Here is a 27,810-nt window from a genome sequence, read left to right as displayed (position 1 = left end):
CGTTTGAATGACAGAAGACCAACATGGCTAAAGTTAAAGGGCAGACAAGAGTTTATTTGACATGAAGATTTGGCTATTTTTGTAGCATACAACATTTTAAAGTAACAGCCAGAATTATGATCATGGTGTTATACAATGAGGTGTCACAGATAGTGAAGGTGAAGGTCTTGACAGATTTTCTAGGAGTGTCACAGAATTTCTGAAATATTTATAATAATATTTTTTAGTGCTATAAATGTAATTTAAGAAAGCTAAGTATGTTTTAAAATTGACAATGTATTCTATTCAATCCAACGTATCAAGTAAGCCTAATTATTTTTTAATATCTCTCATTTTACAAAGTGAAAGAACAGATCCTTTGGAATTTTCCAGAGGCCTTCTGGGAAATCTCAAGGTCAGTTTGAGATCAAGATTTTGTTTATGATTAGATTTTTAAAAGAGAATGTTTTCAAAAATATCAAAAGGTTTGAACATCTGACTGAATTGGATCCTAGGTTTCTATGAAACAATAGATACCCATTTAACCAAAATGACAATATAAAAATTCAAAAGTAGGAAGAACCAAGACGCATCATGTAAAGGCACAAGTTCCCAATGAGAAATGTAATTGTGTTGTATACCTACAATGTACCAATAAAAGAATTTTTAAAAAAAGGAATTCAAAAGTAGATAACATAGTTGTAAAAAACTTTAGCTCTTTTAAAAGTAAAAATACTTGGTTCTCATAAACAGTCAAGGATATAAAAAATATTAAGAAGAAATTTATCTGATAACATAGAATTTTTTGTTTCCTAGATAGATTACCTGAGAGGAAAAGCTTTGACAATTTATTTTAAAGACAATTTATTTTTAAAGAGCAGTCCAATAATCCAAGAAAACTCTAATGATTTATTTTATGAATAAATCCATCCCACCTTAGCCACCTTTGGCTACATGATACAGGATTTCTTTTGTGATATTTTCCACAAGACTTCTATAACTTAAAATCTAATCAGACTTTATTCTATACTTTCCACTCTCTCATTAAGGAACTATTAAGTCATTTAACTCTAGAATAAAAGTAAAATGGTTCCTAATAAGATGAGACCTTGCATATTTTGTATATAAAGTATTTCCCTTCACCCTTATTTAGTAGTTTCATTTACATATGTATTGAGAGTAGTTTTTAATGATTGGTTAACTCAGAGCATGAGGATGAACACAGTTGTGAACAGTTATATGTCAGTATCCTGTAGCAGATTAGAAAATTTTATGAATATACTATATAAAAATTTCTATAAGCTGGGCCGGGGATTTAGCTCAGTGGCACTGCGCCTGCCTTGCAAGTGCAAGGTCCCGAGTTTGATCCCTGGTACCAAAAAAAAAAAAAAAAAATCTATAAGCTACTTTGTAGTAGAATTTTTAATATTTATTAACAGACTCAGATATATTTTGGCTCTCTATATCACATAAAAATCAGCCAAAATTGTATCAACTTAAACTTGTGCTTAATAATTAATGTCAGTAGTTTATCTTACTTAGAAATTACTGGTGAATACTCGTTACCTAACATAATTCTAAAGACACCAAAAGATTTGGAAAATTTTGTAGCAGACATATTATGACATGAAACACAGCTGGCCATCATCTCATGTTACTTCTCTGTTAACTATTTTTACAGTCTATACATATTAGGAAATACCATAAAAGAACACAGAACAAAAGAAAACAAACAAAGCCTAAAAAAGTCAAATACATGGGTTTTTGGTTGGCTTTACTGCTGTGCTTGGTATATATGAAGGAGTAGATATCAAGCAGTTCTTCTTTTACTTCATCTTGACTTATGCATTTGTTCATAGGTTAAATTCATAAGTTTAATCTTTGGTTATACATTTATTTGATTAGTTAAATTCATAAGTTTAAATTCATAAGGTTAACATTTGGTTATAATATAAATTTATTTGATTAGTAAATCCAAATATAATTCTTGTATTATACTTAATGCTGATAAGTCAGAATCCTTACTCATTTTTATTAAAGCAGTATGTCTAAGGTGGTCTTATTTATTAATATTTCCTCAAATCATGTGAACTTAAAAATATTTGGATTATTTTCTCTATTTCTGGAGATTTTAGGAATACTTAATTTGTATAAGTGATTATCGGTTAGTCAATTTGAATAGAACACCTTTGAGGGATTTCATGAATTAATTTGTCAGTACCTTCCAGGTGTAGAAAAATATGTATACCTAACATACATAAACATATTGACAGATACAAATAGAGACTTTACAGCTTTAATTCTAAAATTTTATCCTGGAGTGAGATCAATATAGTAATATAATACTCACTAGTTTATTTAATTTTGGGGGGAAAGCCATAGGAGTTGTAAATTATCCTTCCTAAAGCCATGCCACAAGAAGAGAAAGTTCAAAGTGAGCGCTGAAGTGGTGGTGCACATAGTCATTAAGGATTTGAGGGGTGAAGAGGGAACTCAGTCCATTGAGAAGTCTCCATATTTTTACCTAATAGAACCTTGCACTTTGTTAGAAGCCTGGGACCCCAACCCAGCCTCTGGTCCGTGGACAGAGAAACCTGAGACCCTAACTCAGCCTATGTTTGCTTGGGGCTCTAACCTAGACTGTAGAGCAGTGGTGGTGAACCTATGGCATGGGTGTTATTTGTTTTTCTTTTAGGACAAAAAATATTAATGTATGAGTTGTTTTTTCTAAACTAAAACCAGGTTTAATTGCAATGTTGGCACTTTGCGATAAGTGTGTTTTGGGTTGCAGTTTGGGCACTTGTCTCTAAAAGCTTTACCGTCACTGCTCTAAAGTATACTCAGAACCTTAGAAATCAAAATGTCTCCTCCACATACTTCCATGGACCATCATCCAAAGCCCTGGCTCAGGAGTTGGACTTACCAGTGGCTCCCAGACCAGTTAGTTAGGATAGAAGACAAAAAGCTTCAGAAATATGCATGTGGGACCCCAGATGAAAGCACTGGGAGTCCAGTGATGAATCTGATTTATATAAGTCATGGCACCCTATGTGTTAAACAACAATTATTCTGATACTTGTTAAATCAGTAAGGAAGACTTTACTTGGGTCTATTGCAGCTGTCAAGAGGACTGCAATGGGAGAGACTGAGCTCACTTCCCAGTACAGCAAACACAGCTGCGAGCTTCAGACAGCAGGCAGAGTGAGGGAGTCACTGGAGGGAAAATCACTTCCAGGAGGCACCGATGGTAAAGGGGTTTTGTTAAATTGACTCGACATCATTCTCACGGATTCTCTAGGGAACTGGGTGCCAAGGATGGTGGATTCTCACTAAGCTAACTTAGCAACTTCCTGCAACAACTGGATCAGGCAGGACCAAGCAGATGAGACCTACTAGAAAAGAAGACCCAGAAGGTTGGGTCAAAAAGAGTCCTTGCCAGTCATTCCTGGGCCTATCTTCCTGCAGATCTTCTCAGTACATCTGGAATTAGACCTAACCCAGGGACTGCAGTGCGCCAAGCAAGCTTCTGTTTTTGTTTTTGCTTTTTTGAGACAGATTCTCCCTAAGTTGCTCAGACTGGATTTGAAACCTTAGACTTGAAGTCCTTCAGCCATGATCTCCGGAGTAACTGGCATTACAGGTGTGCAACATTGTGCCTGGCCAAGCTTCTATTCTTTTTTTTTTTGTACCGGGGATTGAACTCAGGACCTTGCGCTTGTGAGGCAGGTGCCGGAACCACTGAGCTAAATCCCCAACCCCAAGCTTCTATTCTTGAAATCACTCATTTAACTAACATATTTAAACATTCACTATGTGCCGGGACTTAGACTATATCCAGAAATGAAATTTGTATAGATACCTATTTCCATAAACTTCACATTTTAGCAAGCAAGACAAAAAACAAACAGTAAGTCTTACAAATACTTAAGTTATATGGCATATTGTATGATTGGACAAAAGGAAAAGTAAGCAAGGAAAAGGCTGTGGGAATCTCAAGACTGGGCATCATGGAGGAGGTGAAATTTGAGCAAACACTGGAAAGCAGTGAGGGACTTGGTCATAAACTATTAGGGGAAGAATGTGGCAGATAAAGCTACTCAGCTAGATCTGCCTGGCATGTCCCAGAAACAAGGAGGAAGCCAGCTTGCAAGGGAAGGGAATGAAGCCAAGGAAGTTGAAGATGCTGGAAGTTACCAGACACCAGGTCACTGTGGAGGTCAGGGGACCCATCACAGGTAGTATGAAATGGCATGATCTGACTATGTTCTGTAAGTATTACTGTGACTGCTTGTGTCAAGGGAGGAAGATAGAAATAGGGAAACCTATCATGAGTTGTTGTAACAATGGTGGCCAGGACAATCGAGTGTTGGAGATACTTACCTGGTGGCCGTATGCTGTTATAGGGTCATTGTTTCCAGTAAAGATCTAGTTCCTTACTATTTGGCAGTGTAGGAATATTGAATACATTTCAAATGAATATTGACAACTTGATTATTACATGTCTTCCTTACTTTCTTGTCACTGAGACACAGTACCCGATATCCACAAATGAAAGCCAGAAGGGTTTATTTTGGCTCACAGTTTGTAAAGATTTCAGTCCATAGTCAGTGGCACGGCCGAGGGGCACAGCAGAGGAGAGTTGCACATGACACGGCAGACAGGAAGCAGAGAGGGATCAAGGTAGGAGGGAAGGAGATAGACCTTCCTAGCCTACACCCCCAGTGATTCACCTCCTCCAACCATGCTTCACCTGCCAACGTCACATTGAGCTATAAACTCATCAGAGGATGGATCCATGACCCAATCACCCCTCAGAAGCCCACCAATGAATGCATTAGGCTTTGGCAGAACACCTATATATAAACCATAACATTACAGATATTGTGTTGTTTTAACAGCAATCATCAATTCCTGGATTCTCCAATACCAGCGAATAGTCCCATAATTCCATTCAGTTTTGACACTACCTGAAGTTAACACAGACCCTAGAGGTTAAGGGCTCAGTCCCACAGGACTGCTACTACTTCAGATGCCAGCTACAAATGTAGACTACCAGGCAGGCTACTTGTACTTCTGCCGATCCAGTTACAAATTAGGGAGTGCCTAAGAGTCTCCCCTGCTAGATTTGGTAATTTGCTGAAATGGCTTAATCCTCAAGAAAACACTTTACTTAGGGTTGCAGCTTATTACAAAGGATACCCTCTGGGTATAGCCAAAAGAAAGAGATGAACAGGGTAAGGTGTGATGAGGGGAGCAGGCATGGAGATTCCATGCCCCACCTTCTTTGAGCCTTTGTTCACCAGCCTGGAAGCTATGTCAGTGTTGCTGTTTCAGAGTTCGCATTCAAGTTTCATTACACGGAAAGGGACTGATTAACGCACTGGCCATTGGCGATTGAATTCAGCCTCTAGCTCCCCTCGTCTCCCTGGAGTTAAGGGGGTGGCACTGAAAGTTCTAACTCTCTAATCATGTGGATTGTTCCTCTGGCTGTCAGCCCCTATCTTGACGTTATCTAGGGGCTACCAAGAGTCTTTTCTTTTCTTTTTGGAAATTTTGGTTTAATTTCATAATCCTATTTTGACTTTTTTCAGTGTGGCTAATGGAACATTTTTTTTAATTAGTACATGTTTGAGTTCCTAATGCTCACATTCATCGTGAGGAATTTGTATGTGTACATGTAACACCGCTTCATTCTTGTTTTGTCTCCTTTTCTTCCCATCTCTCCAACCCTTCTTCCCCTCCCTATTTGCAAAAGCACTATTTCCAGTTTTTCCCTTCAACTCTTTTTTAAAATTTAAATCCTTTTTCCCTTCCTTCCCTCCCCTCCCTCATCTCTTGGTCCCCTTCTCATGTGAAAAAGTTCTTCCTACTTCCTAATGTCTATTCTCTATTTTGTCCCTTATTTATACTTTGGGTTTCTCACACAAGAGAAATAATGTGATATTTAAACTTGCATATCTGATTTATTTCTCTTAAGATTATGGTCTCGAGGTGCATCCATTTACCTAAAAATTAACATCAAATGAGTGAAAAAGGACTCCTTACAAATCACAGAAGACAGTTCTAAACTTAGGAGTGTCCTGTTACTTAAAATTTAGGTGTTCTGTTCCAGGAGTCAGATGGCAGAGTCAGTCTTCAAGATAGCTGGCAAACAGCAGAGTCCAAGTGTATGAAAACAATACAGACACGGAAAAGCAGGTGGGCAGTAGAGGGCCAGGAAAACCAGCCAGCTCTGCCCTCCATGTCTGGTGAGGGACAGGAGTGGATTCAGGCTTACAGCCATGATATAGTGGCAGTATCCCAGAAATAGAGCCAGGGTTCAAAGATGGAGCCAGTGGATTAACAATTATTCCATACCTCCTAGGTTTCAGGACTTTGTAAGTATAAACAAGGTCAATATTTATGTGCATGTCTCCATGGCTCCAAACTTGCACTTGTGCAACAAGACCTTAACCAGCAAGCTTCTTATGTCTGCTTGAAATCTTCCCCAGTTATTTCTGGGCATCCTCAGGGCAGTGACATCTCACAAGGCCTTGGAAACAAGTTTGCTCACGTTCTTTCCATTGGAGCCTCTTGACCTGGGGGCCTTGTCATGCCTCTGCAGCTGGTGCCCTAGGTACAAGTCATTTCCATGGATCTAAAGGCCCATTGGGCCCTAAGTGACTCCCATCTGTGGGTGGGAGGTAAGGGGAGGTGACTGGCTTCTTCTCTGAGGGAGGCAGCACCACATGGACTCCGTCCTACCTAGGATTTCATGAACTCTGTGGCTTCATCTTTTCTCACAGGCTCATGTCCCATGTGTGGCCAGGAGAGAAGAGTGTGGATATGGCCAGGAGAGAAGAGTGTAGGACCTGTCTTGTCCCCACATCTTTTCCCTCCTTGTCTCCTTAGAAACCTCTGCATCCAAATAAGGAAAAGCAAAACAAATATCCTTCTTCTACCTCCTGTAAGAAAAAACAGATTGTGTCATAGAAAGACTATCAACTTTGGAGCCAGATATATGTGGTTCAAATCTCAGCTTTGTCACTTGTTGGCCCTGGGGCTTACTTATAGTAGTGTTGTATTAGAGGTCACTTCCCACCTAGCCAAATGAGCAGTTGGTTACCAACTGGTTTGTCTACTCCTTCTTTTTTAGCTCCAGAGATTTTCCTTCTTGTCCATGCCATCCACTCTATGTGACCCAGTATGCTATGACCTGTTTAGGGAGGGGATTCTCGAATGTCTTTGGCCATCACATAAGAAATACAAAATCTTGCTAGTTCCAGGGGGAGAAAGGAGAGAGAGGGAGAGAGAGAGAGAGAGAGAGAGAGAGAGAGAGAGAGAGAGAGAGAGAGAGCACCTGAATGTGTGATTCCAAGTCCTTGAGTGAGGCAGTGAGGAAGCACTCACTGATTAATACTTGGCAGTATTTTTCTGCCAATCAGACCTGTAGTGCCTTGGCATAATTTTGAGCTTGATTCCATTTCTCACTCATGGATACAATATGTAGATGATTGACCATACTGTGTTGAAAGAATTATCAGTCAGGGTCCCCATCATCAAATCAGAATAAATCAAAAGGTTATATAGAAAGGGTGGAAAAGAACCAGGAGAAAGCATTCTGGAGCCATGGCATTGTTATCCACTGAGAACCCTGAGGACAAGGCATAGGAACACGAGCAGGTTGAGCATCCCTAATCCAAAAATCCAACATTGGAAATGCTTCAAAATCTGAAAGTTTTAGATCTCTGACATGATATCCTAAATGAAAAATTCCACACCTGCCCTCATGTGATGGAGTCAGAATGCAGCTACACTAAAAATGCTGCATAAAATCAACTGCAGACTATGTGGATAAAGTGAATCTGAAGCATAAATTAATTTCATGTTTAGACCCAAAGATCTCTCATTATGTATATATGCAAATATTCTCAAATCTGAAAAATGCAAAATCTGAAACACTCTGGCCCCCAGGATTTCAGATAAAAGATACTTGTACTTGTACTGTAAAGCTCAACTCTAAAGATCAAAGTATAATAAGGTAGAGCAGGACCTGTCCAGAAAGGTGGTGATCTTGTGCTGAAGGACACAGTCAGCCACGGTGAGGATGCTGTAGGTGTTGGAAATTTCCTAACTCCCCTTCCTCTTCACACCTCCTGCTGGAGCTCCTCATGGGCCAGTTCCACCTGCAGCCAAAGTTCACAGGGTCGTTGTTGTCCACACAGCTCAGCCCTGGGGCAGGGCACAAGTTGGAGAGTGGACTGGTAGGAAAAGAGGAGAAATTTGGAACATGTGGAGAGCTATTCAGGCCTTTACTCTCTTTTAATTAGAATTGACAGAAATTCTATGCTTGATCTTGGTGCCTCTTGACTTCTTTTAACAAATTTTATTATAAAAAGTTTTAGGCATGTCCTCAAGTGGAGTCACATGTTGCAAGATTCAACTACTATTGAAGTTCTACTGAATTGGTTTATATCCTTCTTTTTCTTTGTCTCAGGATTTTAAAGCAAATCCTAGACATCCTGTGTTACCTTGGTTCTGGTAGCAAGGCCCTGTGGTGGCATCCGCTCTTTAGGACACAGTGATGTGGTAGTACTTCTTAAACAGCATGGTGGTCACCCAGAGGAGCCCTGAGGCCCCCACAGCAGGCAGGTGTGCCAAGGAAGGACTCCTGGGCACAGTACTGCAGCAAGTTCAGGGTTAACATCTGCGGAGGGGCAGCAACAGCCATATGCATGGGTGTTGGAATCATTTTCTTTATGACCTAGGATGGTCATCTTTGCTTGAAAAATCAACTGATAGCTTTTTTATGAGAATAATGTGAAATGAATGTATTACCCAGTGAAAAACATTAGAATTTTTAATGAACTTACTGACTCCTGGGAAAAGGGAAATCCTATTTAGAAACAGCAACCTAGGACCGCGCCTGCCTCATAAGAACAAGGTCCTGAGTTCAATCCCTGGTACCGGAAAAAACAAAACAAAACAAAAAAGAAATGGCAACCTAAAGCCAAACTGACTCAAGGTTTTTAAAAATTAAGTAGTAAAAAATGATTTATATGTGAATTTATAAATTATTCTCACCTCTAATGTGTTATGATGTAAAGCAGTAGTCATAAGGAAAATACTACAGAAACAAACCATTAATTCTTTTGCAGAGCTAAGCACAGTTGGAAGCCTACACACCTTGCCACTCCCAAACCAAATAAATAGGTTCTGTAGAAAGAATAATTTCTAAACCTTTGTAGAGAGAATAGAAAATTTTTTGAAAAATCACAGAAAAATATTAGGCTGTATAAAAGGAGTTGCATACTATTGTGACCTCTGACACACTTCGGAACAAACAATTTGATGTTTTGATATAAAATTAAAATAATTCCTTCTCCTTTACCACTATTATCACCTCCTCAAAGGAAGGAAAGAAGGGAAGAGGAAAGGAAGAGAAGGGAAGGGACAGGAAGAGAGATAGCTAAATACAGAGTCCAAAAAGAAGATTTCAAACACAAATTTATTATTTTATCTGCTGAGAATAGAAGCAAATGTGTCGAGTAATGTACTACATTCCCCTTGTAGATATATACCAACTTTTTTTTAATCAGAGAAGACTTAGCTTACTCCTTCAGTTGAGTTCTAGAATCAGGTCTTTCTGAACTCAGGGAGGACAGAGTTTAGCAAAGAGAACATGTGCTTTGTAAAGATCATGGTAAGTGTGGAGGTAACTGTCTTTGCTTTCTGCCTGCTGACCAGGGTCACTGGAAAAGGCAGTCACTCCAAGATTCATCTTTCTATTCACATTTTGCTAATTAGTGATACTTTCCTATCACATTTTATGCAAGGAGATTGTTACAATAAAGACACAGTTACAGTAAAGAGAGTGTTAATAACTTGCATTTTGTATTTTGGAACAGGGAATTGTTACTAAGCATTTTTAAAATAAATACCACTAAAGTTTCCCGACTTGATCATTTAGTGAGGACTGCACAGGGGTTAGGTTACAGCTTCAGCCCACTGAATTGACTCAGAATGGGGATTCTGCATGGATTAAGCTGTCTTAACCTTCTGTGTCCAGTCATTTCACTGTTTAAATCATGCCTTGTTGGTGGTGGTTTATTTTTTACTTCAGGTTCCTGAAAATGGAGTGATTGACATTTTCCAGTATATAATGCTTTCTATGAGTTGTTTTATATTGCAAAAGGTTTAGCTTTGATAGACTTATTTCTCACAAAATCTACTTAAGTGGATTTAAATTGATTTTGTTATTGCTGTGTTGGAGATCAAGCCTTGCACATGCTAGTAAATAGTTCAACACTAAGATACATCCTTGGCTTTTGATAGATTTTTTTTTTTTGTACTGGGGATCAAACTCAGGACCTTACACTTGCAAGGCAGGCAGGGGAACCACTGAGCTAAATCCCCGGCCCCAAGATTTTTAAAAATAATAAAGAAAAGCATTTGATGTATCCCATTTCTAAAATCTAGACTTGGAATAGTGTTCCAATAAATAGTTCAAAGGATTATCATTATTTTATTTCTGTGCAGAGCCAATCCCACAATAATTTGGAAAGATAAGTCATGGAAACCATGTCCTCAAAATTATAGATCTACGAACTTGTGAAGAACTCTTTTTCTTGCCTTGTATTAAAAGAGGAGCATGCCTCTGTCTCCTTCATATAGAAGAGATTATAAATAGCTACATGCCGTTGCTGTCTTGTAGAACAAGTATAGTAGCTGGCAGGCAATCAGTACTAGAGGGGACACAATGAAAATGCCAGTTGGAAATAAGTCAAGGGAGTTTTTTAAGGAAAATTGGGACTAGATCTATAAGAAACAAATTGACTGGATTTTGCATAATTACTATAATTGAATAAACACTTTATCTGTTAAATTCCTACATCTTGCTCACAAGCCAAAACATTTCAAACTTTCTCTTGACAAGATTTCCCTGGATGGTTGTACAGTGGGAAGAGGAGATGATGTCTTTTCACTCACTGATTCTCATAATGAATGTTTTTGAAGTGCCCAGGATAACATTTTAAAATAAATATTCAAATGTATATTTTATTCAGAACTCATTCAAAACTAAATTAAGCAAATCATGATTGTTCACTGTTGTCGTAACTATTATAAATAAAATGGCTATGTAATGTACAGGTAAATAATTAAAAGCCATTTAGAGCAAGAGAATAAAGCTCAAAATCATATTTAAAAATCCATAGGACTCCTTAGAGATTAGCTAGTCCTTGTGGCCACACCAAACACTTTGTAAATGGCTGATATTAAACGACTCACCTAGGAAGCTTACCATTCACTTGTGTAGGTAAATCTGGGTCAAAGGCTGTTGCTGCATTTGAGGACCTAAGATGAATTCCTTACCCTCCCTGGGCCCTGAATCCTCACTATAGTTGTGGATGACAGTATCTCCTTTGCAGGATCATCTGGGAATTAAATATGATGGTGTTGATGTAAGGATTTTTTCTGAATTTAGGAATGAATGAGCATTGTTCTATGATGGGGTGTTTTTCCTTACAGGTGTCTCTGGAGCCACAGAAACTTATATGTGAAAGTCATTTCCCTATTTGAGTAGTATAATATATCCCCTGGACTCATGTCTTAGTTCATCTTTTGTTGCAGTAACAAAATATCTGAGACTAGACGACTTACAAATTACAGAGGTTTATTCAGCTAACTGTTCTGGAGGCTGGGACGCCCAAGGTTGAGGAAGCCCGCCTGGTGTTGGCCTTTTTGCTGTGAGAACGCCCTGCAAAGTTCCAAACTAGCACAGGGTATCACAAAGTGGAGTGGGGGTGGGTAGAATCAACCCGGCTTTTATAAGAGACACACTGGTGAGCTACCTTGTCAGTCCATTAACACATTTATCCATGAATGGGTTGAGTCATGAAGGCAGAACCCTCTCCACCTAGGTCCCACCTGGTCCCACTTCTTAATCCATCAATTGGCCCTAAATTTTAACATGGGTTTTGGTATAGGTGTTCAAACCATAGCAGCTCATCTTTTCTCCAGGATAAGCTTCTTTAGCTATGTGCCACGCCAAGCCCATAAGGGGATGTGTACAATGATTAAAAACTCAGTTTGTGTTCACTTAGGGCAGGGTTAGATCTTACCCTGTGTGTAGTTGGGAAGTTATAAACTTTCTGAATTTCTGTTCTATCATCTGTAAAATAGTAATAAAAATGCCCTATAGGATTTTAGTGAAAGTTAAACAAGACAGTGTTAGTAAAACATTTAAAATGAAGACACGTTTGGTGCCTACTAAGTTCTCCACTAGTGGGCTGTGCTGTTATATTATTGTTGTGATTATTGGACATGGATTTGGGTTTCCCACCATCTCAAACGCTGCCTGAAATAAACAGAGATCTCTGTGACATGATTTCAGAGCCAGTTGGGTGACTAACTTTTCCAAAATATGAACACAGTGTACCATGCACTGTAGAAATTAAAATCCCCCACTAAACACAAATACACATGAGAAAGGTATTGGGTGTTACCTTCATGTGTGAAGAGCAATCAGAGATGAAAGAAAACCACCATGGCCACTGAGAATAAGTACTATTTTTTTTGTTGTTGTTGTTGTCGTCTGTGATTTTTTTACTTTTATTAGTCCATGTTATAGTACATAATGATTACGTTCACCATGGGGAGTTGGTACATGTACATAACACATTTCAATTCCCTTCTTTCCCCTGCTTCCTCCACCTCTATTTTATTTTTTCCAGCATCAGATTCATTTATTTAACTTATAAGACCTTATAAAGTTAATTATCATATATAGAGACTGAAAATCAGACTAATAGGCCCAAAGAACATACAAAACGTGTAAGACAATTGTACTAAGTCAAGGTACACTTTCAGATACATTTCCCACACCGGATTACTGGATTACAATACCTTTTGTTCTCTTTTTTCCTATCATCTGTCTTTTTATTTCATATATATATATAATTTTTTATATAAAAGAAGCCGTGTGATATTTAAGCTTGAGTGTCTGAGTTACTTCACTTGACATTATGGTCTCAAGGTGCATCTGTTTTCCTACAAATGACTCAAGTTTATACTTCTTTATGGCAGAGTAGTATTCCACTGTGCATAAATACCACCTTTAAAAAAAATTCATCCATCTAGTGATGGACATATAGGCTGTTTTCAAGATTTAGCTATTTACTGAGAATAAATGCTATTGACCATTATTCAGTCTGCATTGTCCTTTCTAAAGGGCCCAAGAAATGGAAAGAAAAATTGGTTCTGTTTGCACATACATACACACATGCACACACACACATGCACACACACACATGCACACACACACACACACACACACACAGAAATGTGCAAAAAGAAATCCCAGGGCCACTTTGGTGGGAAAGTTTGCTTCTGAGCAGGTGGGGCGTTAGGGAACTGAGGGGTGTGGTTGTAAATGGGAAGTCATCTAGAATGAACAGTGACCTGCAATAGGAAGATCAAACTGGTAACCTGTATAAGGCCTGGTCCCCAGGGTGATGCTGTGGGAAGTTGGTGGTGGCTTCTCAGATGTGCACCCCTGTGGGAAGTCTTTAAGTCATTGGGAATGTGCTCTTGAAAAGAACCCTGAAGCCCCAGCTTCTTTCTCTCATTTGCTTCCGGATCATGAGGTGAGCAGTTTTGCCCAGCCATGTGTTCTTGCCACTATGAACTGCCTCTTACAGTCCCAAAGCAATGAGGCCAACCAGCCATGGACAGGAACCTCTAATACTGTGAGGAAACATAAACCTCTCCTCTTTACAAATGGGTTATCCCAGCTATTGTGTCACAGTGGTGGAAAGCTGACTCACTTGGAGGTTCAGGATGCTCAAGGCACCCTTTGCTCTGACATTTTTTTTTCTGACACTGGCTTTGATTGTTGCAAGACAAAAGAGGAGGGAAGGAGGCTGGAACCGGGAGGGAGATGCAGTCTGCCTCCCCGTCCTGCTCCATTGCTGTCCCTAGGAAGTGCTGCAGTCTTCAAGCACTGGAACCGTGGTCCTTTGTCACAATAGCAGTGGCTGTGCTTCGTGCTATTATCATATAAATCAAGGAGCACCAAGGCCGGGGGATTTAGCTCAGTGGTGCCCTGCCTGGCCTGCAAGCACAAGGACCCAAGTTTGATCCCCGGTACCAAAAAAAAAGATATCATAAATGAGCACCTCCCAGGGCAATGATAGTCTCATTCCACCTCACAATAGTCCTGGCAGAAAGGCATTATAAGTCCAGTTGTACACATGAGAAAGTGAGCTTGGATGAGTGGCTTATTCACGGCTCCCTGGTGCCAGGTGTGAGATGGGAGTCACATCCTTATTCACTACCAGTGAGGCAGGCAGAGGAGGGTGAGGTGGAGAAAATAAAGAACAGTGACTGTGGCAGTCTGCATGGAGTTTAAACTTGATTGACACTGGGGTCTTCCCGGGGATTGGTGGAGGCACATCTGGGTGTATCTGGTGGGTCATGGATGTGTAGCTTTGAGGTCTGTGTCTGAGCCGTTTCTCCTCTGTCATTTTCCCCCTGCTTCCTGGCTTCCTGGCTGCCAGGAACTAAGTATCTTGGCTTAGCCACATCCTTCTGTTATGACATCTCTGCCTTGATACCAGCTGATGATGAACAGAAACTGAGCAAAATAAACCTCTCTTCCTTTAAGTTGTGGTGTCAAGTATTCTATCCCAGCAGCTAGAAAGTAATTAATACAGTGACTCCGGACAAAGCAGGACAATGGCCTGACCGGAAGACTAGCAATAGCAAAAGAAACAAGAAAAAAGAAGTACATTATGGCAGCCTTGGCTCATTCTGTGTGTGTGTGTGTGTTGTGTGTGTGTGGGTGTGGGTGTGTGTGGGTGTGAGTTCCATTTCATCAGGTTTATGATGGACTATTTTAGGAATTTATGTCATAAGTTTCCTACTATTGTATTTTGGGCTGATATTCTGTTACGATACACTAATTATTAGCACACATTATGTTTATTTTAATGTATTTCTGCTATAGGCAGCTTACTCTATTTCTATATTTTATATAAAATGTTACAAAAGACAACATTTAATCAAAAGTCTTTCTCAGTGTAAGAGTAACTCAGAAACCACATGTGGCTTAATATTTTCCAAAATGGCTAATACACCTCAAGATGTGTCACCTCTCAGTATCCTAGGGCCTGAGTCACATTCTTCCTTCCTACTTTGAAGTCCCCTTGGGTCACTCAGTTGTTATGTAAGTATGACTACCTTTAAGGCTTTTACTGGTTACTTTTGTTTTGGCAAAACAAAGGTTATCCTTGGAATAACCAAGGATTTGTGGCAACCAAACAGCCAGTTCTCATGTAAACTGACAGTGGAGTTAAAAGCCTCATGTAAAGCCTGTGCCATTCTATTTTATTATAATTTTTCCAGCACTCTAGGGAATTCATATTACCCACTTTGAAAACAGAAAGGCAGGAATGCTTTTAGAAACAATATCATTTCTCAAAGCATGTTCGATGAAACTGAAAGTACACATTAACCAAGTGTATCTCCTTGGGCAGGAGTGAGAGATGAGCAGGAAGACTTGGGCTTTTCTGATAGGAAGTTTTTTAAAAATCTTGTTTATAGTATATTAGGGAGCAACAATGCTTGTTCTAACCATTCTAGCAATGAATTGAGTTAAATAACATATCGATGTGCTCGCCGCAAGATCCCATGAAGCCATATTCAATGCATTTTTTCCTGGAGGGGTTCTATACATGGTACCATGAGAAAAGCCTTGGCATTCACATCAGTTTCTTTTTGAAATTTCAAATGTAATTTACATACCACAAAATGTGTCATTTTAAAGAGTACAAGCAGTGGTTTTCAGGGTCTCCACAGGCTCGTGCAGCTTTCACCACTAATTCCAGAAGAGTTTCATCATTACCAAAAGAAACTCCATACCAATTAGCACTCATCCCCCATTCCCACTTGCCACAGTCCCAGGGCAGTCATCAGTCTGCTTTCTGTTTCTACCCATCTGCCAGTTTCCAGTATTTTATACGGATGGAACCATACAGTGTGTGGTCCTAGCGACTGAACTTTTTTCAGTTGGCATAATGTCTGCAAGGGTATTCTTGTAGCACGACTGAACTCCATATAGTTCTACAATGAGTTTGTAGTTTTTACATCATGGATACCCAGGTTATTAAGCCTGAGAGTGCTGGATGCAGGGAGGAGTGAACATTCATTCCTCTAGTTATCCAGCAGTATTTATTGAGGGCCTATGGTGCTATGGACTGATTGTTCCTATGTTGAAGCCTTAGCTTCCAATATGATGGTGTTAGGAGGTGAGGTGTTGGGGCATAATTAGGATTAGATGAGGTCAAGAGGGTGGGGCTCCTAAAATGGGATTAGTGTCCTTATAAGAAAGGACATCTTGCTGTTCTTTCTGGCCATATTTTCACAATAAAGAGGTCCTATAACTGTACCTTGATCTTGAACCTTCAGCCTCCAGAATTGTAAGAAATAACTGTAGCGGAAGCCATGCTATGTATGGTATGTTGTTACAGTAGCATGAGCAGACCGAGACACTGACATGTCAGGCCCCATACAAGGTTAGTTGTAGATAAATATTGTGCAAGTAAAATATGTATCTGGTGATAAGTGTTGATGGAGAGTACCAGGTAATTTAAGGGGATAAAAAGAAATGGGATAGATTTGGGGATGTTGCCATTTTTATAGGATGATCGTGAAGGGCTCCTAGGAAAGAAGGCACCTAAGCACAGTCATAAAGTGGGTAAGAGAGTAAGAAATGCTACCTGGGCGATCAGTCAAAGGAGGAGAAGAGCAAGTGTAAAGACCCGAGGCAGGGAGCATGCTTCGGTGTTCAGGTGCTGAAGGGTGACAAGTGTAGTTGTATGAGATAGGGCAAGATGAGACAGGGGATGCAGGGGGGTACTGAATCTAGAGGAGATGAGGCCTAGGGCAAAGAAGGGTGTTAGCCACTAAGAGCTTGTAGCTAACTAAGCGTATTGACTAATTCTGAGTGACATGGGAAAGCCATTAGTACGTCATTATCAGATCACCATTGACATGGATTTTGCCCTAGTTCTCTCCAGCCATACCTTCCACAAGATCCTGACTGCCACCTGCAGTCCTTTTTTGGGCAGACATTGGATTGCTAACTCCCTTCACATGTAATCACATACTGACCTCAAAGCTGTTTGTGCAAACAGGGTTTTTGTCTGCATATCCATTCCCAGAAAGTACTAGGGAGAAGATTAAGGAGATGGCACTACCAGGTGCTGCATCAGGTGCTGGGAAGAGCAGCCAGTGAGTGGGAGGAATGTGGGAGAGAAAAGGTAGAGCAGGATGTTGCAGGAAAGCATCAGGAGAGACTGACTTAGAAGAATGCACTCTCTGTTCTTCCTGGTCAGGTGGACTTGACAGGAAGTGCTGCAAAGGAGAGGTTTGTCAGGAGTGACGCTAGAAATGCAGGGGTAAGGAAAAGAAGAAGACTCTGTGAGCTGCTGTAGAGATGCATGGCTTAGCACTAGCTGAGGTAGGCGCCATGTGACATCCTACTCTGCCCTGCTCTCATGCACTGAGGGGCCTCCTTCTCCCTTGATCGCTGTGTGTTCTGCCATGATTACATAAGGCATTTCAGGCTATGACAGGAGAACAGTGGGAATATGGGGGTCTCTCTGGGCACAGGTGGCTGGAAGTCCTATGGTAATACTTCATTACTGATCAGTGTCATAAAGTCTTATAGTACTGTGAAAGAGTGATAGCAATTGCTTTCTGTAAAGGCAAACTCACACACACACACACACACACACTGTACACATGCAACTTCATACACATTCAGCTGTCTTACAGGAACATAAACACGAATGAAGTGGTTCCCCATAAAAAGTAGTGAACAACTTTAAAAAGTCAATATTATATAAAACTATTCATGAGTTTGAAGAATGCCTTAATTGAGAAGATAGTTTAATTTTAGAAGAGATATTTCATGTAGAAGTGGGTAAAAAATTTGATATTCTGCATAGAAATTTCTAGTGGGAAGGTTTCTGATATGTGTCATCTTAATTTTAAATATTTTAAGCAGAGGTTATGGTAATAAGGTGAAGTAAGTTAAGGAGAAGAAACTAGAACTGCTAATTTTTCTTTTTATGGAGAAAAATCATATCCTTGAAGTTAACATTTGGGCAAGGGTCATGTTACTTGATTATTAGCATCATTCTAATGCTCCCTAATATGTTTTCTCAGTTCCTGTATTTGGGTTCTCTTTTTAGGTGACATCCCTCTTATATTACCCTAACTCATCAATTTCTATCACTATGTTTTCTCACAGGATTTAAATCCACTTTGCATTTTATGTACATCTGCATTTATTTTGTGTCTGCATCTGCATTAAGAAAATGGAAGCCTCATAGAAGCTGGGAGCTGTTTTTTTTTTTCTTCTTGAGAGAAGTTCTCCCTATGTAGTTCAGGCTGCCCTTGACCTCACTACGGCCTCAAATTTGTGGCAATCTTCCTGCCTCAGCCTGCTGAGTGCTGGGATTATGGGAGCCAGTTTTAACTGCTACAACTCTAGCATATGGTCGGTGTTTAAACTTTGAACTAATGAATATATATCATACATATTTTTGTTGATTTATGTGTTATTTGTGTTCTTTCCTCTCTTGGCCTCCACAAGAACACAATTTGAATTGGTTAACATATATTTAAGATTTTAAAGTGCTGATAAAAGAGCTGATAGACTATCCTATGAAAGCTACAAAACATTGATGGAAGAACTCTAAAAAGACATGCATAAATGGTCAGAGATGGAAAGACTTGCTATTATTAAAATGTCACTACTACCCAAAGTGATCTACAGATTCAATGTAACTCCTATCAAAATACAGTGATGCTTTTTGTAAAAATAGAAAAACCCATCCTGAAATTCATATGGAATCTCTAGGGACCCCAAGGAGCCAAACAAAGATTGAAAAAGAACAAAGCTAGAGGACTCATGTTCCAGATTTCAAAACTTACTTCAAAGCTTCAGTAATCAAAACAGATGGTACTCGCAAATGACATACCAGTGAAATTATTCCAAACAAAGAGTGCAGAAGCAAACCTACAAATACTTGGTGTCTTAGTTATTTTTCTCATTGCTGAGACAAAATACCTGACACCCAAATTTAAAGGAGGCAAGGTTTATTTAGCTCACAGTTTGTAGAGGTTTCAGTCCATAGCTGGCTGGCTCCAAGACAGCAGAGGAGCATCACAGAGGAGAAATATTTCATGGCGGCCAGAGGGCAGAAGGCAGCCAGTGACAAGTGATAAGCAATCACCACAGAACTTTCTCTCCCTTCTATGGTATCCAGGCTAGGGTGGGTAGCACTCATACCCTTAATCCTAGCATCGCATTGTGAATCAATCCCAGCCTCACATCCTTGATCCTAGCTAGCAGCACACATGCTATATCCAGCCACCTCTGAAAAGCCCCACTTATGATCTCAGGAGGCTTTGGGGGACATCTAGATAGAAGCTATCACACCTGGTCAGAGTCTTTGACAAGAGTACTATAGGGAAAGGGCAGACTTTTGACAAATGCTGAAGATGCATGCTCCACATGCAAAAGAATGAAGTTGAACTCTTTTTTTTTTAAATTCTTTTATTGGTACATTTTAGGTATACAATACATTCACATTTATCATTGGGTGCTTGTACCTGTACATGATGTATCTTGGTTCTTATTTTTTCCCCATTTCTTGTGCTCTCTTCCCTCCCTCCTCCCTTCCCTATTTACATAGACATCATTTCCAGTTTTTTTCTTTTCTCATAATTTTTCCTTTCCCTTCTTTCCTTTCCCCTTCCCTTCCCACCACCCCTATACCTTTGGACCTTTTCCTATTTCAAATTATCAATTATTTATTTTAATCATTTTAATCCTTATTTACACTTTCAGTTTCTCACACTAGAGAAACCATTCGGTATTTACACATGTGTGTCCTATTTATTTCATTTAAGTGTATGGCCTCAATATGCATCCATTTAGCTATAAATGACTCTAGTTTCTCATTCTTTATGGCTGAGTAGTACTCAATTTTATAAAAAACCCCACGTCTTCTTCATCCAGTTTCCAGTTGATGGGCACTTGGGCTGTTTCCAAGTTTTAGCTATTACAAACTGTGCCACACTAAACATGGGTGCACATATATCGCTGTGGTATGATTCTTTTGAAGTTGAACTCTTATCTAACACTATATAAAAATTAACTCAAAATAGATTAAAGACCTAAATGTAACACCTAAAACTTGAAACTCTGGAAGAAAACCTGGAGTGAAAAGCTTCATAACACTGGATTTGGCAGTGATTACCTAGATATGCCATCATAAGTAGAGAAAACAAAAGGAAAAAAGGGACAAATTGGATTTCAGAAAAATTAAAACCTTTTGTGCATGAAAACACACATTACCAACAGAATAAGAAATTAGACCACAAATGTGAGAAAATATCTGTAAATTATAAATCTCATAAGTGATTAACATTAAAAGTATAAAGAAAATTTCCACAAATCAATGACAACAAAAATAAAGAACCTTAGCGCATGAAAAGATACCCAGCATCACTCATTACTAGGTGAGCCAGGTGTGGTGGCACACACCTATAATCCCAGTGCTTGGAAGGCTGAAGCAGGAGGATTGTTGTGAGTTCAGGGCCGGCCTGGACTACATAGTGAGTTTATGGCAGTCTGAACTACATTGTGATACCCTATCTCAAAAAATGAAAAAGAAAATAAATAAAAGAATAAACATATTATTAGGGGACTGCAAATGAAAACCCAATGAGATATTGCTTCACACCCACTAGGATGGCTACTATCAATAAACCAGAAAATAATAAATGGTGGCAAGGATATGGAGAAATCAGAGCCTTGCATACTCTTAGTGGTAAAATGGTACAGGCACTGTGGAAGACAGCATAGTTCTTCAAAAAATTATAAATAAAATTATCATATTATATAGCAGTTGCACTTCTGAGTATATTACCTAAAGAATCAATATCAGGGACTCTAACATCTGAAAGTGACTGCCCGGCCAGTTCAGGCAGCCCTCTGCGTGACATAAAAGAGCCTTCAGGACCACATTTCTACAGACTTCTCCAGGGCTGTTGTTTCTGAAGCCCTCACATGAGTTTTACCCTCTTTCCCCATCACATGGAACTACTGAGAGTTTCTTAGCTTATTGGTATTTTTGACTCCATGATTTTCCTTTCCTTAAAGATTGTCCCCTTTGTCTTTGGGCTGGTGGTTTTACTCATTCCTTAGGATTTAACTGAATTGCATGTGTACTATATCCTCACTTTTTTTATGTTCCAACTAACAGTTTTGTGCTGATTCATTAAACAAAGGAATAGTACAGTAATTAGTTCCACTTTTGTCTTTATGGAACAGTATTAAATATTCTCCAAGAAGGGATGAATTGATTGATTCCTTCTGTTAGAAGACATGCTATGAGACACATTCTATTCATATCACAATGCCTTTGTCTCAGTTACTTTTCTCATTGCTGAGATGAAATACTCAACACCCAAAGTTAAAAGGAGGAAAAGTTTATTTAGCTCACAGTTTGTAGAGGTTTCAGTTTATAGTTGGCTGGCTCCAAGGTAGGGTGCCATGCCACAGGGGCATCATGAGGAGAAATAGTTCTTGACAAACAGAAGGCAGCAAAGCAGCAAGAACAACTAGCAAGTGACAAGCAACGAGCAATGACCCTTTTCCTGTCCCTTATAGCCTGTCCAGGCTACCCACCCTTAGGGCGGGAGCACTCACAACCAGGGTGGGGCAGCTTTAATTCTAGCATCGCACTGTGAATTGATCATTCTGAGCCTCATGCTACAGTTTCAAACTGTAGTGCACAGGATACATTTGGCTGAGAATGAACTAGAGCAAGCCCAGCCCAATCATTTAATTATTTTTATATTGAACCAGACTGGTTTTGATTATTACCCTAGATAGGCTTTTCAGTTACTTAAGTAAGTCCATTTTAGGGATTGGGAAAAGTTCATCATCCAGGAATGATGAGGACTCTGGTTCCCACCAGATGCTTTATTCAGAGATAAGGAAAGAAAGAAGCAGTTAAAACGGGGAACCACGAGAAGGATCAGCATAGCTCTTTGCTGCTAACTTGTGGAGTTCATTGTGTGCAAGAAAACAGTTTTTATCTATCTTTTTCTGTAACTGACATGGGCTACAGGGAGGTCTTGTGGCGCCCACTGTGCTGTGAGCAGGGACTTACTCTCAAGAAAAGGCTTAAGGTTTTGGTGTTTTACAATCTGCTCTTGCAGGATGAGTTAAGATTCAGCTAAACATTCTTTAGAATATATTGGTTTCACAAATTTCCATCTCATTATAAGTAGTGGCAAAAGTTCATGAACTAAGATGTTTATTGAAGTGTATGCAATTTTGAAAAATTAAAATGCCCCTGTAAACATCAATATGGTTAGGTAGGCCAGGATATTTCTTCTTGGTGGTAAACAGAAATTAGAAATAAGCTGTATACAGTGATCAAAATGTGTAACGATTGTATGTATCCCTAAAAATCGCAATCATATTAAAGCCCTTAAATTAATAGTAATGTACACAATGTTGCTTGCATCATGAAAACTATGCATAATGTGTGGGCTTCTTTCTTTCTACTTTCCTGTTTTCCAGAAGTTCTTCCTTCTCCTCCCTTTTCTTTCCCAGCCCTGCTTCTTTCCTCTTTCCCTCTTTTTCTTCTTTCCTCTCTTCTTTCTCCTTTGTTTCCCTTATCCTTACATTTTATTGAGCATCCCTTCTATATTTAGACCATTTTCCAAGTATGCAAAACCACTGATAAGCAAAATAGGTACCAACTCCAAATCTGACGTAGCAGTGTGAGGACTGAATCGGAGAGGAAGACATTGGAGGTGGCTGATGGAGCGGGAAATGGTTACACTTTTTCTGAGTGTGATCTCAGCTTCCTCCATTTCCTTCAGGCTTCATCTCAGAAAGGAATTCTATAACTGCCAGTCTTCCTTGCTGTGTTATCTTGCTCTAAATCACTCCCTTTGGCCTTAAATGGTATTTATCCATATCTGATATCATAAAAGAATTTATATATCATTTGTCTGCTTGTTTGTTATTTTTCTTCCTTTTTTAGAATATAAGTATGAGATTAGGGGTTTTGGTTATCTTTTGTACTTTTATAAAAAGATGTTTATTATGTTCTAATAACAGTCATCAGTCCAGCCCCTCCCAGCATGGAAACCGCCTACAGTTTGGAGTCAAGTCTGGTTCAGTTGTGGCTCTGCCATTTCCCACCTATGTGACTGTGGCAAATTATTTCACTCCTCGAACCCCTCAAGATTATTACTAAAGTTGGACCCTAGTTTGCTCTTTCTTTTTCTTTGTTTCTTTGGAATTAGTATCCTAATGATGGCTTTTGTTAAAATAATCCTGCCATTTCTTTCTTTCTTTTTTGTTTTTTAATCCTGCCATTTCTTTAAGTGGCATAGATTGTCTTGTGCTCTTAGAAACTAAAGCACAAAATCTACAGAACTGGGGGGCTCTCTTTCACCGACATCAATTATGAATACCTTGTTAATACTTTGCACTTGCACTTTATTCATCTATTAGTTGTTCAAGTTCATCTTTGTTCTTCTCGGCCTTGCAGGCATTTGCAGCTTCGCTGCCAGCTACCAGTGGCTCTTCTCAGCAGCCTTTTTAGTGTTTCTGAGCTACTTGTAAAAAATTATTATTTTTATAGTTGTAAAATACACATAACTCAAGATTTACACTTGAACCCATTTTTTTTAATTTTTAAGTCTTTTTTTAGATTTTCATATTTAATTGGTACATATTAGGTATACAATATAATGACATTCATCATTGAAAATTTGCACCTTTACACAATCTCTCTTGGTTCTTATTTTTTCCCCATTCCCTGTCCTCCCTTCAACCCCTCCATCCCTCCCTATTTACAAAGACTTTGTTTCCATTTTTCCATTTTCTCATATTAATTCCATTCCCTTCTTTCCTTTCCCCTACCCCTCCCACTTCCCCTTCCCCTTTGCCCCTTTTCTTCCTATTTCACATTATCTATTATACCTTTTAGTCCTTATTTACACTTTCAGGTTCTCACACTAAAGGAATTATTCAGTATTTGCACATGTGTGTCCTATTTATTTCACTTAAGAGTATCGCCTCAATGTGCATCCATTTAGCTTGAAATGTCTCTAATTTCTTGTTTTTTATGGCTGAGTAGTACTCCATTTTATAAAAAAAACCCCACATTTTCTTGATTCAGTCTCCAGTTGATGGGCATTTGGGCTGTTTCCAAGCTTTAGCTATTGCAAACTGTGCTGCTATGAACATGGATGCACATATATCACTGTGGTATGATTCTTTTAATTCTTTGGGGAAGATTCCCAGTAGGGGAATAGCTGGGTCAAATGGGACTTCTAGTCCTAGTTCTTTGAGGTATCTCCATACTGATTTCCACAGCAGTTGCACCCGTCTGCACTCCCACCAGCAGTGGAGCAGGGTTCCTCTTTCCCCACAGCCCCGCCAGCATTTCTTATTGGTGGATTTCATGATAGCAGCCATTCTTTCTGGAGTGAGGTGGAATCTCAGCATTGCTTTCATTTGCATCTCTTGAATGACCAGTGATGTTGAACATTTTTTCATGTGTTTATTTGCTATTTCTACTTCTTTGTCTGAGAAATGTCTGTTCATTTCAGTTGCCCATTTTTGGATTGGGTCTTTAAATTTGGGAGGTCTGATCTTTTAAAATTCTTTATAGATTCAAGACAGTAGACCTTTGTCTGAGGAAGAGCAGGTGAAGATTTTTTCCCACATTGTGGGTTGTCTCTTCACACTGCTGGTGGTTTCTCTTGCTGTGCAGAAGCCTTTTAATAAGAAGAGATCCCATTTGTTGATTGTTTGTGCTAGTTCATGGGCAATTGAGGTTTTGTTCATAAAATCGTTTCCTACACCGATGTCTTCAGGGGTTCTACCTAACCTCTGTTCCAACTGGTTCAGAGTTTCTATTTTAATATTTAGATCTTTAATCCATTTCAATTTTAGTTTAGTGCATGGTGAGAGATACAGGCCTAGTTTTAATCTTTGGCAAGTTGAAGCCCAATTTTTCCAGCACCATTTATTAAAGAGGCTATCTTTCCTCCAGTGAGGCTGTTTGGCTCCTTTGTCGAAGATGAGATGGCTGAGTGTGTCTGGTGTTGTTTCTGCATCTTCTAATCTGTTCCACTGGTCCTCAAGTCTGTTTCTTTGCCAGTACCATGCTGGTTTTTTTTTTTTATCACAGTAGCTTTGTAGTATAGTTTCAATTTGGGGGTTGTAATACCCCCTGCTATGTCTCTGTTACCTAGAATTGCTTTTGCTATTCTAGGTCTCTTCTTGTTTCAAATGAATTTTTGGATTGTTTTCTCAAGGTCTGTCAAGTACGCTGCTGGGATTTCAAATCAAAGACCTCTTCTCTGAAAATTGTAGCACTCTGAAAAGAGGGATTGAAGATGATATCAGAAAATGGAAAGACATCCCTTGCTCCTGAATAGGAAGGATCAACACAATGAAAATAGCCATACTTCCAAAATTGCTATATAGATTAAACACAATCCCAATTGAACCATTTTTTAATGAGTGCATGTTTGTAGTACAGGCCATTTACAATCACCTTGGGGAGTTGGTACGTGTACATAGTACAGCTTGGTCCTTTTTAAAATCCTCTTCCTCTTCCCTCTCACCTTCCTTCCTCCTCCTGTAAATCTCCTTTCCCCATTTTCATCCTTGTTGAACTATTAATCTTAGCTCATGTTTATGACATATAATGTTGACACTTATTGAGGTTATTAGGTTGAGCCATTTTTTAAATAGTGGTTCAGTGGTATTAAATACATTCATAATGTTGTGTAACCATTATCACCATTCATCTCCAAATCTCTTTTCATCCTGTGAAGCTGAAACTCTGTACCCATTAAATAGCTATTTAGGGACTCTGTCATGTTCACTGTTGTATCCCTGTGGTTGAGAACTGTGTTTGGCTAACACACAGCTTGGATGCAATAAATATCTGAATGCTTAAATAAATGATTCAAAAATCTGTTAAATTTTGGCATCTCTCCTGAGTTCCAGATTCACAAGTGAGATCCAGTTCTGTATTTCCCATGCCAATGAACCTTTAAAATTGTACCCTAGGATGCTGAGCTTTAGATGTCCAAAGCCTTTAGATGCCGAGCTTTAGATGTCCCTGCTAAATCTGCTTCACTTGTGAGTGCCTCAGAGTTGAGGTCATTCCTTTGTCTCTCAAATCTTTAACCCTAACCCTAGGTTCCATTGTCCACACATCCTGTTTGGCTCCTGAGAGAGGATAAGGAAATTCAGTAGAATCAAGGGCTTACACTGGAATATTTTAACCAAAGGATATGTCCTGAAGTCTGGGTGCCCCACTGTAGAAAGGGCTGAGTTTCCAGATGTTGATGACTGAGCAGAGAGGCAAGTGTTCCTTGAAAGAGGAAAAATTAATTCTATTTGTTGACATTTTAGTGCATTTGCTTGTATAGATGTGTCTGAGTAAAGAAATATTGGTCTATTAGGGTTTCCTGGCTCAGTCTTTATGCTGTATTACCATCTTCTCCTCCAATTGACTGAACACGCTCACCTCTTCACAGTAGGGAAAATCATGCATGACCTACATCACTGTCCTTTTTAACACAGTAAGGAAAACAGGTACAACAGCCATAAGGATATTCTATGTGTTTATTATCAATGATGAGTTCTGAGTAATATTTTTTGGGGAAGGAAGAAGTAGTAATTTAACTAATACCCTTTTTAAGGATCAACTCTAAAATTTAATTCTATTCAAGGTATTTAAAGTAAGAAGCACATAAGTTTATTGGTTCATGATTGTGCTCGTTAATGATATTTCAACTCGAATGGATTAAGAAATGCATAGCTTATTAATAAAACCCAGTTACAGGTGTGTCTGTGGATGCCTAACATGTAGGCTAACAAACTGAGAGAAGAAGACCCCCACCAGATATGTTGCACTGACCAGCAGGCTTACAGCTGAATGGATTAAACAGGGAAAGAAGCAGCAAGTGCGCATGTTTAAGGAGGGCTCCAGGCTTCACTATTGCCTTCGGACATGTCTCCAGTATCTTCAGCTTCCCAACACGGTTGACTCTCCAGTGAGCTCCCAGGCCTTCGAACCTAAACTGGCGCTGCATCCTTGATTCCTTTTATTCTGCAGCTTCCGTCTTCTTGGGCTGAGCAGCTACTGGATGCTCCAGCTCTTCAAGGCCTAGTTGGCCACTGTAGACTCTCCTGCCTCTGCCCCTGTAAGCCTATTAAATCCCTTGCATAGGGCTGGGGATTTAGCTCAGTGGTTTCGCCACCGGCTGTGCAAGCTCAAAGACCCGAGTTTGATCCCCGTACCAAAAAAAAAAAAAATCCCTGCATAATTATACACATATTTTTAACTGATTCCGTTCCTCTAGAGAACCAGAGCTAATACAATGAGGTAGCTTTTGAATTGCTTTAAATAGATTTAGGTTTTGTTCTTCTAAAGCATCACATCTACACCTCTGAGAAACAAGCCAAAGGAAGGGTCTGTACTCACTGGAACAAAGCCCTGCCCACTTTTCAGTTAGAAGCCAAGTTTAGTTACAACTTTGGGGCCATTCCATCAACCCATGTTCCCAATTCCAAGGCAGTTGCAGTTGTGATGGAAAGAGAGCACCAGCAGTGTAAGATAATATTGCACAAATAAGTTACACAGATTTTTAACATGTCAAGGGGTATATTTTTGTGTATTCTCATGTACTATATTACTTTGCTGTTGGCTATTTTCCAGCAAA

General features: G+C 39.3%; 1 protein-coding gene across 4 annotated transcripts in view; it reads left to right on the top strand.

Annotated features, from left to right (window-relative positions):
* Sacs (sacsin molecular chaperone) overlaps positions 1-27,810 on the top strand; it is a 102,109-nt gene that overhangs the window by 17,266 nt on the left and 57,033 nt on the right. The gene's annotated exons all lie outside the window — the stretch shown is intronic.

This window comes from Heterocephalus glaber, unplaced genomic scaffold, assembly GCF_053883595.1.
Source record: "Heterocephalus glaber isolate CG9 unplaced genomic scaffold, H.glaber_assembly_v1.0 deba00001719, whole genome shotgun sequence".
In the NCBI taxonomy this organism is placed as follows: domain Eukaryota; kingdom Metazoa; phylum Chordata; class Mammalia; order Rodentia; family Bathyergidae; genus Heterocephalus; species Heterocephalus glaber.
The sequence above is the reverse complement of the archived record's forward strand: the minus strand, read 5'-3'. Positions and strand labels throughout refer to the sequence as shown.